The following is a 17,011-nucleotide window of genomic DNA, read 5'->3' as shown; positions in this document are numbered from 1 at the left end:
AATATGTAAAATTCCCAAGCAAAACTGCTAAGTGTCAAATGAATGGTACAATTAGCTCTAACACTTAGCTTTCTATAGATTCATTGCATTTTGAATGCAAAAGAGTCAATTCATTTCTGTGGCTGGAAAACAAAACAAAAGAAACTGAGGAAGAACCACACATTCCAGTGAATGAAGAAATGAATAAAATACTTAAAGATGGATATATCTACACAGGCATACACCCCCTGTCAAAAACTATTTTTCTTGCTCCTAATTCACCTTCTCCAACTTTTTAAATTCACATAAGTGATGGAGAAAGGCATTTTATTAATATATGTTTTCTTGAAAGGAATAATAAAGTAATACCTCCAATCATACTGCAGAATCAGTACAGTGTACAACAGATTCTAATCCGGTATGGTTAGGAGAGCTGTTATTTTACCAATTCAGGCACAGAAAAGTCAGTAAGTAGACAAGAATGCGATACTACTATCAAAGCACTGTTTGTATATGAAGACTTAAAACAGAAAAAGTCATATCCCTGAGTAACAAAAGTATTAATAAGTTTGTTTTAAAACAGCTAATTCCCCAGACCCATTTAACATGCAAAGACAAGAGGAACATTCCTCATTCAGTCAGAAGGCACACTGAAACTTATTTGAATGAACTTGACCCTGGTTGGCAGCAAGCCAGCAATCTTCGTCACTGAATGATTCAACAGAACACTGTGTTCTTGGCACAAGCACAAAAAAAGTGTTGAAATCTATGCTACAAAGAATCACTATATGCTTTAAATCAATTTTTAAATATAATGATAAAAGACAAATATAAAAAGGGATTTTCAGTGTTTGGCACATATTTATTTCAGGTAGATTTTCTTATTTTCACTCCATTTGGTCACTCTCAGTGTTTCCTGAACAATCACTTCAACCCTCTCCCAAGCACACCAAACCCATGCTCCTCTCGTGCTGCAACTCTTCTAACACTATGTCTGTAAAATTCCAAAGCACCGAAGCTGGCATAGTAGGGAGGTACAGCAAGTAAAGCCAGAAATAATGTGTGACTCACTTCCGTGGAAAGCCCTAGAGAAAAATCTGGGCCACAGATGCAGCTAGAGCAGGTAAAAGGTAGTGAAGTTATGTCATTCCCATACCGGTTATGTTAACTCAGCCACAAAAGAAAGATGCAACTGAGAAGGCAAGTAAAACACAATCTGGCATATATGTAAGTACAAAGATACTTCCTAAAGTTTGTGGAAAAACAGAATTGAAAGATAATGCCAATCTCTCCATGAACGTTTTGAAGTTCCCCAGTATATAGAGAGTCTATACACCGTACTGAAAAACCCTAGTCTTTTCCTTTAGTTTCTGCCATCCTCCTTTTCTCCTACTCTAAATTCCAGGTCTCCCAAAATGCCATCCTTGGTGTAACATTAGGATAATTCCTTCCCACCATTAGCAAAAGCAGTTCACAATCACCTCATACTTTGGGGAAAACCTACATGTGTCCTAGAGTGTTCAGAGCAAACAAGATCCAAACCACAAACATTCAGGAGTCTACGCTGGCAGAAGTCAGTCCTAAAATGACAAATGTTTATTCCTTCCTTTCACCGTTGAAGCCCTGTAGCTTTCAGTCTTAATTCTTCATCGCTTTTACTGCTAGTGGTTACAAGAAATCAGATCTCTCAACCTACAGCAATACATATCCAATGTCTAGGCCAAAGCAAATAGACATAAAAAGCCTTTAACTCTGCTGTTGATATTTTTATGGCCTAGACTCTAGATGAAGAAAGCAAGTATATAATCAAATTATTTTTCAACACAGTAAAACATTTAAAGAGTTTTAAACATTTATTCTTTCAAAATTACAATATACTTTAAAAGTTACTCTTTCAAACTTACGACAATTTTGTTCAAGTTATGCTCAAAAAGTAAGTTTTAAGTAATATCAAGCACAGATCAAAGAAAAAGAATTAAAATATACATCGTTTACCCTCAAATAAAAACTGCTTTTTTAAAGCAATATATCTTTCCAAATATGGTTTACTCAGATGAATGTTAAAACTAATCTAAATATCCTGATACCAATTGATGCCTATAAATATATGGACCAAAATTGTGTTTAGAAGTCAGCCTGGGTTTAAAATTTTGCTATAAGTAGACATAATGTTGAGTGAAAGAAACTAGACACAAAAGAGAACAAACTGTATATTTTATATTCTATTCATATAAAACTCAAAAACAGGCAAAACTAACATATAGTATTAGGACTCAAAACAGTGATTATCATTGGAAAAGTGTTGATTAGAAGGAAGAACATGACTGCCTTCTAGAAAGCTACTAACGTTTTATTTCTTGAGCTTAATGCTGGCTGTATAGCTGTGTTCAATTTGTGAAAACTCAGTAAGCTGTACACTTATTATATGTCACTTGTCTGTGTACATTAGAATTCATTAAAAATTTTTAAGCGAGGGCCGACCCCGTGGCGCACTCGGGAGAGTGCAGCGCTGGGAGTGCGGCAGCGCTCCCGCCGCGGGTTCGGATCCTATATAGGGATGGCCGGTTCACTCGCTGGCTGAGCGCGGTGCGGCCGGTCACAAAAAGACAAAAAAAAAAAATTTAAGCGAGAAAAAAATTTGCTGTAAGTAATTAAAAAGTTATCTCTACTACACTATTTCTATGCTATGACCATCTACCAAAGAAATAAAAACACCTCGTTCATTTTATTCAAAAGAAGCACTTTAACAATTTACACAGCTTTGGCAATAGAATTATGAAAATTATATGCAAAGACCACTTGATAAACTTTAGAGAAACTATTCTACCTATGCACAATGACAGAGCAACAAGACTGCCTGCTTTTCAACACACCCCTACATGTATATATAAGAAAGCAATGCTCAATCAATACACATGAACCTAAGGGGATACTGACAAGCGTCAACTAAGACACTGTTAAGTAAAGTAAGCCAGGCACAGAAAGACAAATACCACATGACCTCAGTCATATGTGGAATCTTAAAAAGCGGCAGGGGGAAGTTGATATTTTCGAGAGAGAGAGAGAGAGAGCAGAACAGTGGTTATCAGAGACTGGGGAGGGGGTGAGGAGAGGAAAACTGGGAGACAGGCCAAAGGATACAAAATTACAATTAGACAGGAGCAATAAGTTCTGGTGTTCTACTGCACAGCAGGGTGACTGTGGTTAACAGTAAAGTTTTGTGTACTACATAATAGCTAAAGGAGAGGCTTCTGAATGTTTTAGCCACAAAGAAATGATAAATATATGAGGTGACTGAAACATTAACTACCCTGACCCAATCATTATACAACATACATAAGTATCAAAACATCAGACTGTACAATTATAATACGTCAATTCAAATTTCAAAAATTAAAAAAAGAGAAGAAAATTTAAAATGGCAGGCGTACTTTTTAACTTTGTTCTAATAAAATTTTAGACAACCAGAAGAGTTACAAAGACAGTATAAAGAATTTCTACCTGACGTCCTCATCCAGCCCAGCGAAGATCAACCCGCCGCTAGAAGACCCCCAGGCTCCAGAGTTGGGCTGGGGGATCAAGGACCTCAGCCATGGCCTCCTGACATCCGCATCCAGCCCAGTGACAACCGAACTGCCACTGGAAACCCTCTGGGCTCCCAAGCTGGAGTTCGGGTAACAGCAGGCCTCAGCCACACTCCCCCACCCTCTGCAACCAGGCCAGAGAAGAGAAGGAGCCAGCCTTAGGCTAGGCCTAGCCCCACCACCTCCTCCCTCCCCCACCCTGCTTCCTCCCCGCTCCACTGCTCCACAACAACATCTGAGAATGTAAAAAATAATAAATTTAAAAAAAAAAATTCGGTGTGGTCTGCATCCAGCTTCCCCTGATGTTAACATCTTACATAACAATAGTACAAATAGGAAAACTAAAAAATTAACACTCGTACGATATTATTAATTAAACTAAAGACTGCAATCAGTTGTCTCTACCTTTTCTGTTTCAAGATCCAACCCAGATTCCCACAAGGCATTTAGCTGTCATACCTCCTGAGTCCTTCCATCTGTCCTTGCCTTTCATGAAGTTGGCACCTTTGAGTTCTGTTCAGGACTCTGCAGAATATCCCTCAATGTGGGTTCTAACATATATATATATACATATGTATATGTATATAAACAAACAGACTCAAAATAAAATCTATTGAGTGCAAAAGAAAAATATACAGTATATACAACCGCTCTGTGACATTTGCAGCTTCAACACTGTCTTTTTTTTTTTTTTTTTCTTTTTGGTCACAATAAAGAAAATACATTTTTCTTTTCAATACGTTTTAAGAGACTAAGATCACAGAAAATATGTTCTCTGACCACAATAATAGAGGAAATTTAGAAAATTCACAAATATATGGAAATTAAACAATAATCTCCTAAATAAACAATTGGTAAAAAGAAAACTCACAGGGAAATTAGAGAGTACTTTGAGATAAAGACCAAAGTGCAGCATATCAAAATTTATAGGATGCAGGGCTCATGTGGTGCTTAGAGGAAAATTTATACTTGTAAACATCTATACTAAAAAAAAGAAAAACCTGAAATCAGTAATGTGAACTTTTATCTTAAAAAAATAGAAAAAGTAGAGCAAACCAAATAAAAAGCAAATATAAGTAGGAAATAAAAAAGACTATAACAGAAACATATGAAATAGGAATTAAAAAACAATAGAGAAAATCAACAAAACCAAAAGTTGATTCTTTAAAAAGACCAACAAGATTTGCAAACCTTTATCTAGACTAACCAAGAAAAAAAGAGAAAACAGAGAAGACTGAAATTACTAAAATGAGAAACAAAGCAGGGGCATTATTACATTTGTCATTATGGTTTTTTGTGGTGGTACAATTTAATTTCTTTCTTTCTCATTTGCATTTTTGTTCTTCCAGTGGGTTTTGTTCTTTCCTGTGTATTCGTGGTAGTGATTACTGTTTTTGTGATTCCACATGACGGACTTCTTTGAGGATTTCTTGCAGGGCTGGTCCTGTGGTGGTGAACTCCCAGTTTTTTGTCTGTCTGGAAAATGCACTATTTTCCCCCTCATTTCTGAAGGATAGCCTTGCTGGGTATATTATTCTTGGCTGGCAGTTTTTTTCTTTAAGTATTCTGAATGTTTTATTCTGGCCTGTAGAGTTTCTGTTGAGAAGTCTATGTTAGTCTGATAGGGGCTCCCTTATAAGTAACTTGACACACATCTCTTGCTTCTTTTAAGATTTTCTCTTTGTCTTTGAGCTTTGCCATTTAGACTATAATGTATCTTGGAGAGGATCTTTGAGGGTTGAATCTGTTTGGGGATCTTTGAGCCTCCTGGATCTGAAGGTACATTTCTCTCCCTATATCTCCGAAGTTTTCTGTTACTATTTCACTGAATCGGTTTTCCATGCCTTTTCCTTTCTCCTTCCCTTCTGAAACATCCATGATTTGAATGTTTGTACATTTCAGGATGCCTGCTAGCTCTCTTAGATTGTCTTCATTTTTTAAATAATTTTTTCCTTTTTTGGTCCACCTGGGTTATTTTGAAAAAACTATCTTTAAGATCAGAAATTTTTTCTTCTGCTTGTTCTAGCCTGCTGCTGAAGCTCTCAGTTTTTATTTTGTGGAGTGAATCCTTCAGTTCCATGAGTTCTGCTACATTCTTTGTTAAGGCATTATTCTCTTTGTAAATTTCCTCCTTCATATCCTGGATTTTTTCCCTCATTTCATTGTGTTGTCTAACTGGGTCTTCTTGTATCTTACTTAGTGAGTCTCCTTCAGATTGCTGCTTAGAAATCCTTTTCAGTCATTTCAAGGGTTTCCTGCTCTATAGGGTCTGGTTTTAGAGAATCACTGTATTCTTTTGATGGTGTCATATTTTCTTGGATTTTCATATTTTTACTATCTCTACATTGATGTCTGATCATGTGGTAGAGCAGGCTTCTTCTATTACTCTGGAGTGGGCTTTGGGGAGAGAAACATCCTCTTCTTTTTCTGGTCTCCACTGGTGACTCTCTTTGTGTCAGTGAAGTGTCTGGTGGGCAGCCTACACAGTGGCTGTGGCTACTGCTGTGGCACTGAGCTGCTTCTGTGGCAGCCGTGGCTGTGGCAGTGTCTGTGGTGGGCCACCTGTGCAGAAGTGGTGTTTTCTACGTGCTCTCTTGCCTGCTTCTGGGTGGAGGGGGCTGCCCTTGACTCCTGCCTAGGACCCCTGTGGGGCATTGCTCTCTTGCCTACTTCCAAGCAGAGGTGCAGGTTATAACGTTTTCTCATGATTAGATTGAGGTCATGGACTTTGTAATGGTGTGCCCTCAGTTCATGACATCAGGGATTGCATGTTTTAACACTCATCACTTGGTTAAGAAGATTTCTTCCAGGGTTCAACACAAAGTTAATATTTTTCCCTGTGTACTTAAGAAATATTTGGGGGAAAATACTTCAAGGTCATATAACTATCCTGTTCTGATTAAGTTTTGCCCACTAATTTTAACATTCATTGATGTATCTTGCCTTCAGCAATTACTACTATGGTACTCTAAAGGTGATTTTCTATTTCCCTCATTCTTTCCAAATTTTTTAACTGAAAATCTTCTAAAAGGAAACATTGCTCTTTACTAATTTATTTCTTCAATCATATACCTATATCAGTATAGACTTGTAGATTTTTTTATTCTTTTGAGTTATAATCTAATATTATCATTCTTTACTGTTCAAGTCATATCAGCTTTGGCCATTCAGAACACTTTCAGATTGAATGTGTCCTTTGAACAGTACCCAGCCCCTTTGTTTTGAAATCTTCCCCATTCTCTGACAGTACACAATGCTCTAGGCTCATCTTGTATTTTCTCTGCCTGGATAGAGTCAGTCATTTTTCTAAGGAGCTCTGGTTCCCCTTGCTGGAGAATGGTATTAGAAACCAAGATCTAGGTGCTAGGTGTTGTCTGCTTACCACTTCTAGGCCCCCTCAGTGAACGGAGATAGAAAATTATACACACATTTATTTCTACATCTTTCTTGTCTCTCTCTCTCTCTCTCTCTCTCTGAGAAAGCATCTACGTTCCTACTGATAGATTGAGCTCCAATCTAGCACCACAGGGTGCATTCCAACATTCTCCATTGCTTATTTGTAATCTTTCTCCCCTTATCTTCATTACCTACAATGTGAAATATATGTACTTATTCAATTATATTACATATACAATGTAGTTTCAAAATTGCTAAGCTATGAAAAACAAACTTATCAACTAGAGTACAATGTTTGTGTACAGTTATTTTTGTCTTTAGCCTTACGGAATTCAGTGAAAAACTGTTTTCCAAAGTTACTTAGCTCTCTTCTCCTCAACTGCTTCAGTGAGGTCCTATCACTTGTCATCTTGGTTTCCCTTGGCAACCTTGCTGGTTTCTTTAAATGTACATAGAGTAAAATTTACTCTTTGGGTTTTTACAGTTCTACGGGTTGTGACAAATGCACAAATCCACTGCCACAGGACATGAAGAATGGTTCCCTCACCACAAAAACTCATTCATGCTGCCCCTTTGTAGTCAACTCCTTATCCCAACCACTAATAACCATTGATTTGTTTTCCATCATGACAGAATTGCAACATACTCAGTTATGGCTTCTTTCACTTGGCAAAATGCATTTAAAATTCATCCACATTTTGCATGGATTACTAATTTGTTCCTTTTTACTGCTGAGAGTATTCTGTTGGGTGGACGCATCCATTCACCTATTGAAGGACATCTGGGTTTCCAGTTTTGGGTGACTATGAACAAAGCTGCTATCAACTTTCATGTTCAGATTTTTGTGGGAACATAAGTTTTCAGCTTACATGGGTAAATACCTAAAATTGATATTGCTGGATCATATTTTAAGTATATCCTTAACTTTATCAGAAACTACCAAAATGTTTTCCAAAGTTAATTTACCATTTTGCATTCCCACATGCAGTGTACGAGACTTCATTACTCTCCATTCTTACAGGACTTAATGGCATCATTTTTTTGTTTTGTTTTGTCTTGGTCATTCTAACAGATGTGCAGTAGTAGCAGATGTATTTTACAAATCAGAAAAACACACATACGAAGCCAAGATCCTGTCTTCTCATAGAGCATCAGAAGTCTAGATAACACTGTGCCAGCATTCCTATAAGGTAACAAGTGTCCAGAACTATTGCTCCCTTTACATGAGTATATTCTCTCCATTTTACCACAGCCCCTACCACTTTTGATTGTCTAATATCAACCTGCTTCATACATTCAAGCTACCTTCCTGATCTGTACAGCCACCTGAGTATGAGACTCATATATAAATACTGATGGCCTAGTATGGCTACACTCAGCCTTATCCCCAAAAACCTAAATCCACTCCTCAGGTCCCTTCACAATCTTGCCTTAAACCACCTTTATAATTTCATCCCTTATCGTCTTCCGCACCCTAGAGTCCACACTTTCACCCAACGGTCCCATGGCTCCTGGTATAAACCCAGGTCAGGCTGCTTTCTGTGGTCCCTCAGCTGTCCTGCAAGTGAAGCACACGTAGTGGAGACTCCATCTACCCCAGACATCTTTCCTGAGCCTTGGGGACCAGCAGGCAATGAATTCTAGTGCAGCTGTCTCTTGACGCCTATCTATCAGTAATAAACCCACTTCATGTAACTTACGTGGGTGTTCTATCTCACTAGACTCAGCCAAGTTGGTAACCAGCACACAGTGAATCTGCTTCACACCCTGAACATCATTAATTCATTGATTCAGTATTGATAACTACCACATGTAGTTGATTCAGTGGTGATAACTACCACATGCTAGGGTACTGCGAACGACAAATGAAAGCTTAGACTACAAGTCTAAAGCCTCTTTCTGAATACAAGAAAATTTGACTCCTAGATACCTAATGCCCAAAACAGCAGAGATAATAAAGCAACATTTTTTCTCTACTTTGCTTCTTAATTTTAATACCATCATCAGATTTTTATATTCCAAATATATTTTTCAGGAAAACTAGCTCAGTAAAGGTACTCTATATCCTAAAATACTAGCATTTGTTTTAGGTAACTTAAAAGAGAAAAGATCAATCTGATCAATGAACAAAACAAGGCTACAATCCTCAAAACTTCCTACGTGAAAAGTTAACATGGATAATATAGCATCCACTTAAACATGACATTAATTTTCTAGTATAATGAAGTTAGCACAGCCAAATAATGAGCTTGAGGAGTTTATGTATCTTAACAATTTCCAATCCAATGGAACCCTAGATGCACCTGGGAGATTTGTTTTTAAAAATTACATATATATTCTGAAATGTCTGATTATAAATGTGACGGGCCTGATTTTAAGAACATGCTGGGAAAATGCCCACAAGTAATGGAAAATGTTCATCCTAACATGTGTAAAAAAATTAATACATTACAAATTCTATGGGACAAAATACAGGGACAAGAATCAACAGTTTAATAAGGACTACTAGGGTAAGCATGTAATTGAACTTGGACCTACCCTTCACACCACAGCAAAATCCAAGTATATTAAAATTTTTTAAATGTTTTCAAATCCAATTATTATTAAAAGTATTAGCAGAATAATATGCACATATCAACAATAATTATTTTGACTATTATACAAATTATGAAAGAACCTCCCACAGTAAAATTATAACTTTTTGTGTCACCACTGTCCATACTTTTATGAAAGTTTATGAAAGCAGCTATAATTCTTTACAGTATTTATATAAATGTCTGTCATACTTCTCCACATTATACATCCCCAAATGGGTAGACGGGAATATACAAAAGAGAACTCAAACAGTAAACAATAATTTTAACTTCACTAAAAAATGTAAAATACATATCAAAACAACTATGTATATTTGAAAATTTTCATAATAAAATATTTTCAAGTTAAAATAAAATTTCAATGTTAAAAAACAAAAACAAAAAACAACTATGGCCCCATTCTCCTCTATTAAATGAAAATAAAGAAAATTATTTGTAATGCCACTTCCAGCCCTCAAAATTAGGACTGATCTTTGGTGCCTGTGGGTTCAGGGATTTCCTTTGTTAAGGGTATAGAATGGGTTAAGATTTAGTGAAATGGAGACGTATACATTATAGGGCCCCTTTAACTTCTCTAAGATTTGCATTACTTTATATGAAAATAAACATACAGAAATCTCTCCTTAATATGAAAAATCCCCCTCCTCATGCAAAATTCTAGTGTGAATAGTTAGCCCCAAAGTGAGAGGGCTACTGTCTTCCGGCAACCACACAGCACATACTTTCCCAAAGACCTTCAATTGATTAGTATCTATCCTTCAACTTGTATCCAAAGACGACTCCTCTGGAATGCCTTCCTGGCTGTTCTCAATCTAATGTGATACTCCTCCTAAGTGCTTTCTTCAGTCAATTTTTCTGCATCTCTCGTCTGACTGTAAACTCCCTATCAGTGTCTGCATCTTACTCATTTCTAAATGCCAAAACCTATTACCATAGTTAAGATGCCAAATTAAGCGTGAGTGACAGTTAGATATTACATACTACTTGTATACAGACATATGTAGTAACAGTGAGAAATTGGATAATTCAATGCAACAAAATTTATTAAATTAATTTAACAATTATTCATTAAGTACCTGTACCTGGGGCAGGGACTAAAGTAATGAATAAAAAAAAGGACAAATTCCTGCTGTTATGAAACTTACACTCTAGGTAGAAAAACAGACATTACACAAATAATTTCTTGATTATAATAAGACAACAATGGTTAAGCAAAAATACTTTATCAAAAATACACATATTTAGAAGAAGCCAGAAACTGAACTTTTTTGAGTCACATGGTTATATCTCCCCTTAGGCAATATGCCCCAAATGTATGCATTCACTGATGAGGCCCCATGGCTTCCTTTGTGTTAGAAACTGTTTGTCTACTTGGAAGATGAAGAAAAAAGGCATAATACAAAATTATAAGAGCCCACTAAAAATAATAAGCATAAAGACCTGGAAAAAGCCCACAAAATTATACCACAATTAGATTATAATTATGCAAAGACTATATTTATGTACTCATGGATAGAAATTAAAGCAGAAATAAAAGAATGTAAATAGTTATCTTATGCTCAAGAGGTATTCAGCTTAAACTTTTTGTTTTGTTTTAGACAAAAGCAGTGAATTCTTTTTTACTTCATCACTCTAAATAAGTCCTCAAAATGGCAAAGAATATCCTTATCGTGTGGGTCGTTTAAATAAATAACCATTTTCACAAGCCCCAGTACTTAGGTACACTCTCACCTACTGACCTTCAGGTAAGTGGGAAAAATGTGGACATTATTAAGAAAAATATAGGTTAACTACATAAAAAGCATGGTAGGTAATTTTTCACCTTCAAATATATGCTTTTCTCTGGCTACATTTATAGAAACATGGTAAATTAGTTCTCAATAGGAACAAGGTCAATCAGTTCTCAAAATGTGCATGTTAGATTAGTTCTCGATAGGAAAATGGTAGGTTAATTCTCAATAAGATCATGGAAAGTTAGTTTTCACTAGGAACATGGTAAATTAAACACAAGCGGCTGGCCGGTTAGCTCACTTGGTTAGAGCATGGTGCTGATAACATCAAGCTGAAGGGTTCAGAACCCCTTACCAGCCAGCTGCCAACAACAAAAACAGAATTAAATTCAAGGGGCAATCTTAAAGCACAATCTCAAACATTTTCAGTTTGTTTTTTTATATGAAAGGGTACAAAATCTCTGAAGATCCAAAAATTTAATCCCATGACTTTGTGTCATCTCAATTCTTGAATAGCAAATCATTTCTTAAGGATAATGTTTAAAATAGGAATGAAAAGGTAATACTACAATTGAAATTATTTTGTTTGTGTTAAATCTATAAATCCCACTACTATAAGTTGTAATTATTAAAATCACTGTTCCTCTTCTCTATGCAGTCCAGGAAAATCAAAACCCCTCATAAGCAGTTGTACTAAGACAAGGTTCATAGATCTCATTAAGGAAGTTTTTTACTTCCTCATAGTGACCCCTCACCCACAAAGTCTCACTCTAAATAATTCTTATACATAAAGTAGAACAATGCAAGCTCAACTGACTTTACTCATTTTGTCCTTTAGTCTTGAAAATATTCCCTATTCTCATCTTGGCTAAACCATTTAGAGTGAAAGAATACCAAGGCTGACCCTCTCAATAATAGCTGAGATCATATCTTCTAATGTAAATTCAAGCAGGGCTACCTACCCCTAGGATATGTGGAAGCCCTGAACAATATTTTTTGTCAGGCTCCCTTGTATATAAATAATTTGATTTTAAAATGTATCACAAAATTCATGGGTCCATGGTTGCTAGTGTGATTTATTGACAAAGCTTTAGAATACTGGGTAAAAAAGAGGGACTGCAAGTATTTATTTAGTGGGCCATCATGCACATATTCTTCAGAGTGTCTAGGCACATCTCTGCATTCTTCATTATTATATGTGCTGTTTCTGGCTAGTTTCATAATTCTCACCCCAGAAAAAGGTAACAACAAACACTATTATTACTCACAATGCCATGGCTCTTAGTATATGTTAGTATTGAAACAATATTCATTTGCATCAGTTCATTAATGTCATTTATTTAACACTGATTAAAATCATTGCTAATGATGCCGCATCATCCATTGTAATATATGTGAATACAAACTTCCAAAGAATCTCTCAAAGGTTGTTAGGTTGTTATCGTGCTTCATTTGGCAGTCTCTCAAGTCTTACCCAGAGTATGCAGAAATGTGTGAATGATAATTTGTTTTCTGGTCAAGTCAAATTTACAGTTGGGAATTTCATAACATAAAATGCATTACACTTGGTATCTACTCAAAGTAGTTGAAAACTTACATCCACACAAAAACCTGTACATGATGTTTATAATAGCTTTATTCATAATTGCCAAAACTTGGAAGCAACCTAGATGTCCTTCAGTAGGTGAACGGATAAATAAACAGTACTATATCTAGACAATGGAATGTTATTCAAGCTACAAAGAAATGTTATCAAGCTATGAAAAGACATAAAATAAACTTAAATGCACTTTACTAAATGAAGGAAGCCAATGTGAAAAGCCTATATTCTGTGTAATTCCAGCTATATGATATTCTGGAAAAGGCAAAACTATAAAGAAAGAACATAAATAAATAAATAAGCCCAGGGAAAAGGGGGGCAAGAACGATTAATAGGCAGAAAACAGAGGAGTTTTAGTGCAGTAAAACTACTGTGTATAACGTTGTAATGGTGGATACATGTCATTACACATTTGTACAAACCCATGGAATGTACAACACCAAGAGTGAACTCTAATGGAAACTACTGATTTTGGTCATTATAATGATGTCTATTTGTAAGTTCACCAACCATGACAAATATACCACTCTGGTGGGGGCCATTGATAATGGGGAAGCTATGCATGTGCGGGGGAAGGGGATATATAGAATATCTCTGTAACTTCATCTCAATTTTTTCAGTGAACCTAAAACTGCTCTAAAAAAAACAAAGTCTTAAGAAAAAGAACACTGCCAACAACCAAATAATAAACACAGTCTCAGATAAACAAAAGCTGATCCCTCCTTGCAGACCCATCTTATAAAATACACTAAGAGAAGTTCTGAAGGCTGAAAAGCAAGTGACCTAAGAATCTAGAAAAATCCACATGAAAAACTGAACGTCAGTAAAATTGTCTAATTAAAAAACTGTATATATATGCACTTGTTCTAACTGATTTAAAAAAACAATTGCATAAAATAATATGTATATAGAGTCAACCCTTGAACAACGTGGAGGTTGGGGTGTCAAGTCCCTATGCAGTTGAAAATCCACGTATAACTTTTGACTCTCCCAAAACGTAACTATTAATAGACTACTGATGACTGAAGATCTTACCAATAACATTAAGAGTTGATTAATAACATTAAATACATTAATTAACATATTCTGTACGTTATATATAAATACTGTAGTCTTACAATAAACTTAGCTAGAAAAAGAAAATGTTATTAAGAAAATCATAAGAGAGAAAACCATGAGATCAATTTACTGGAGAGACAAACTGCTCACATGGAAATGATCAGCTTCACTTGGCATTTTAAGCAGATATCGCAACACTTGTGCTCACCACAATAGCAACCGGAGGTAGCTACAAAATTATTACAGTAGTACAGTATGTACCGTAGTTAGTTTTATGCAGTTATGATTCAATATTGCATCTTTATGTTTGTTTACATTTTTCTCAACTCCAAACGGCACCAAAATGGTTTGTGTTTGTGTGTCTAAGTTTTGATAAATTTTAACTTTTCATAATAGATTTATGTATATTTTATGGTAGTAAATAATAAAATAGATCAGTAGCTTCAAATATTTTACGCACTCATGAGATACCTAACTTTTTCTTAATTTTTTCAATATTTCTAGGCTATGCAGTTCATCTGGGAGTTTTTTCAAATTGTCACAAATCTCCAAAATATTTTTCTATATACTTATTAAAAAAAATCCACAGAAGTGGAGCATGAAGTCCAAATCCGTGTTGTTCAGGCATCAACTGCAATTGTATTATTGGACCTATAACATATAGAAATGTTACATATCTGTCCATAATAGAAAAGCAGGAGGTGGTAACAAAGCTTTATCAAACTAAGGAAATGAAACCAGATGGCAATGTAATTCCATAGGAACAAATGAAGAGAATAAGAAATGGTAAACAGAAGAGTCACATGACACTCTATAATTTGTCTCCTTTCTTCTCTCCACTTCTATGAAAGACAAAATTATATGAATAATTATACCACTGTACTGATAGGTTTGTAACCTATACAGATATACTTAGTATATCAGTAACAGCACAAAGAGGAGGAAGAGAGAATAAAGGTAAATAGGGGTAATGTTTCTGAGTCTCACAGGAATAAAACTGGTACAAATATGTGGGAGATTTGGTTGAGATTTATATTGTAAGCACTAGAGCAACCCCTGAGAATCCAACTCAAAAACATATAGTGAAGTTATCAAGAGAAAACAGTTTTAATGTAAAAAAAAAAAAAAAAAAAAATCAGGAACGGGCAAAGAAAAAGCCCTAAAACATATTATAAATAAAAAGCAAAACAGTGTATATAAATGCAACTATACCAATAATAACATTAAATGTGAATAAATTAATCCAATCAAAGGTAGAGACTCCCATGCTGAATAAATAATTGAAGATTCTATTATATGCTCTGTATAAAGGATGCAATATAGATTCAAAACAGAATTAAGTTGAAAGTAAAAGGATATAAAAGATACAACATATAAACAGCAATCATACGAAAGTTGAAGTGGCTATAGTAATATCAGACGAAATAGACTTTAAAATAGTACTAAAAATAAAGAGGGACATTTTATCATGATAAACATGACAATTCATCAGAAAGATATAAAAATTGTAAATATAAATTACATAATAACAAAGACTCAAAATATATGAAGAAAAAACTGAGAAATGAAAAGGAGAAATGGACAATCTTACAGTGATAGTTGGAGACTCCAATACTTCACTTTCAATAATGGCTAGGAAAACTAGGCGAAAGATGAACAAGAAAACAGAAGACTTGAACAGCATTATAAACCAGTTAGATCAAACAGACATCTATAGATTGCTCTTCCCCAAATCAACAAAATACTAATTCTTCTCAAGTACACATGGAACATTCTCCAGCACAGACCATATGTTAGGCCATAAAATGAGCCTCAACAGAACTGAAAGTAGTGATATTTAAGTATGCTATCTGACCAGAATAAAATAATATTAGAACATAATTACAGCTATGAATTTGGAAAATTTATAAACATATGAAAACAAACACCACAGTCCTAAACAACCAATGGGTCAAAGAAAAGATCACAAGACAAAGTAGAAAATACTTTGAAATGACTGAAAATGAAGACAAAACAAACCAAAACTTATAGGAATGTAGCTAAAACACTGCTTATAGGGATTAACCTAACACTAACTAACCGATAACAGCTTCTAGCCATAAACTCATATATTTTAAAAAAAAAATTCTCAAATCAATAATCTACCTTTGACCTTAAAACAATGGGAAAACACACAGTAAACCTAAACTAAGTTGAGAAAGGGAAAATAGTAAAGATTAGAGTAGAAATTAATGACAGAGAAAAGAAAAATACAAAAAAGTCAAGAAAACGAAAGTTAGTTCTTTAAAAAGATCAATACAAATAATGAACATAGACCAGGAAAAGAAGAGAAGGCTCAAAGTACTAAAATCACGAATAAAAAATGAGATATCACGGCTACCTTACAGAAATAAAAAGAATCTCAAAGGAATACTGTGAACAAATGCATGGAGAAAAAAAAATTGCCAATTATATATTTCATAAGGGTCTCCTATCCAGAATATATATACAAATCTTACAATCAACAATAAAAAGACAACCCAATAAAAACTCATCAAAGGATTTGAATAGACATTTCTCCAAAGATATTCAGATAGCCAACCAGCACACGAAAAGATGCTCGTCATCATTAGCCATTACGGAACTGCAAACCAAAACCATAAGCTACTACTTCATACCCACCAGGATGGCTATTTTTTTAAAAGGGGGGTAGGGGAAGACATAATTGTTGGTGAGGATGAGGAGAAACTGGAACCCTTGTACATTACTGATGGGAATGTAAAATGTTTCAGTAACTGCAGGAAACAGGTTCGTCGTTTCTCAAAAAGTTAAATATAGAATTACCATAGGATCCAGCAATTCCACTCCTTGGCATATACCTAAGATAACTGCAAACAGGGACTCGAACAGATTTGTGTATGCCAATGTTTACAGTAGCACTATTCACAATAGCAAAAGGGTGGAAATAACCCAAATATTCCTCAACGGATGAATGGATAAACAAGTTGTGGTACATACATACAATGGAATAGTATTCAGCCATAAAAAGGAATGAAGTACTAATATATGCTACAATGTAAATGAGTCTCA

The 17,011-nt window shown here is 35.1% G+C and overlaps 1 protein-coding gene across 3 annotated transcripts in view; it reads right to left on the bottom strand.

Annotated features, from left to right (window-relative positions):
* SPIDR (scaffold protein involved in DNA repair) overlaps positions 1 to 17,011 on the bottom strand; it is a 409,626-nt gene that overhangs the window by 325,974 nt on the left and 66,641 nt on the right. The gene's annotated exons all lie outside the window — the stretch shown is intronic.

This window comes from Cynocephalus volans, chromosome 15, assembly GCF_027409185.1.
Source record: "Cynocephalus volans isolate mCynVol1 chromosome 15, mCynVol1.pri, whole genome shotgun sequence".
Lineage (NCBI taxonomy): Eukaryota > Metazoa > Chordata > Mammalia > Dermoptera > Cynocephalidae > Cynocephalus > Cynocephalus volans.
This window is presented reverse-complemented; position numbering and strand designations above follow the sequence as displayed.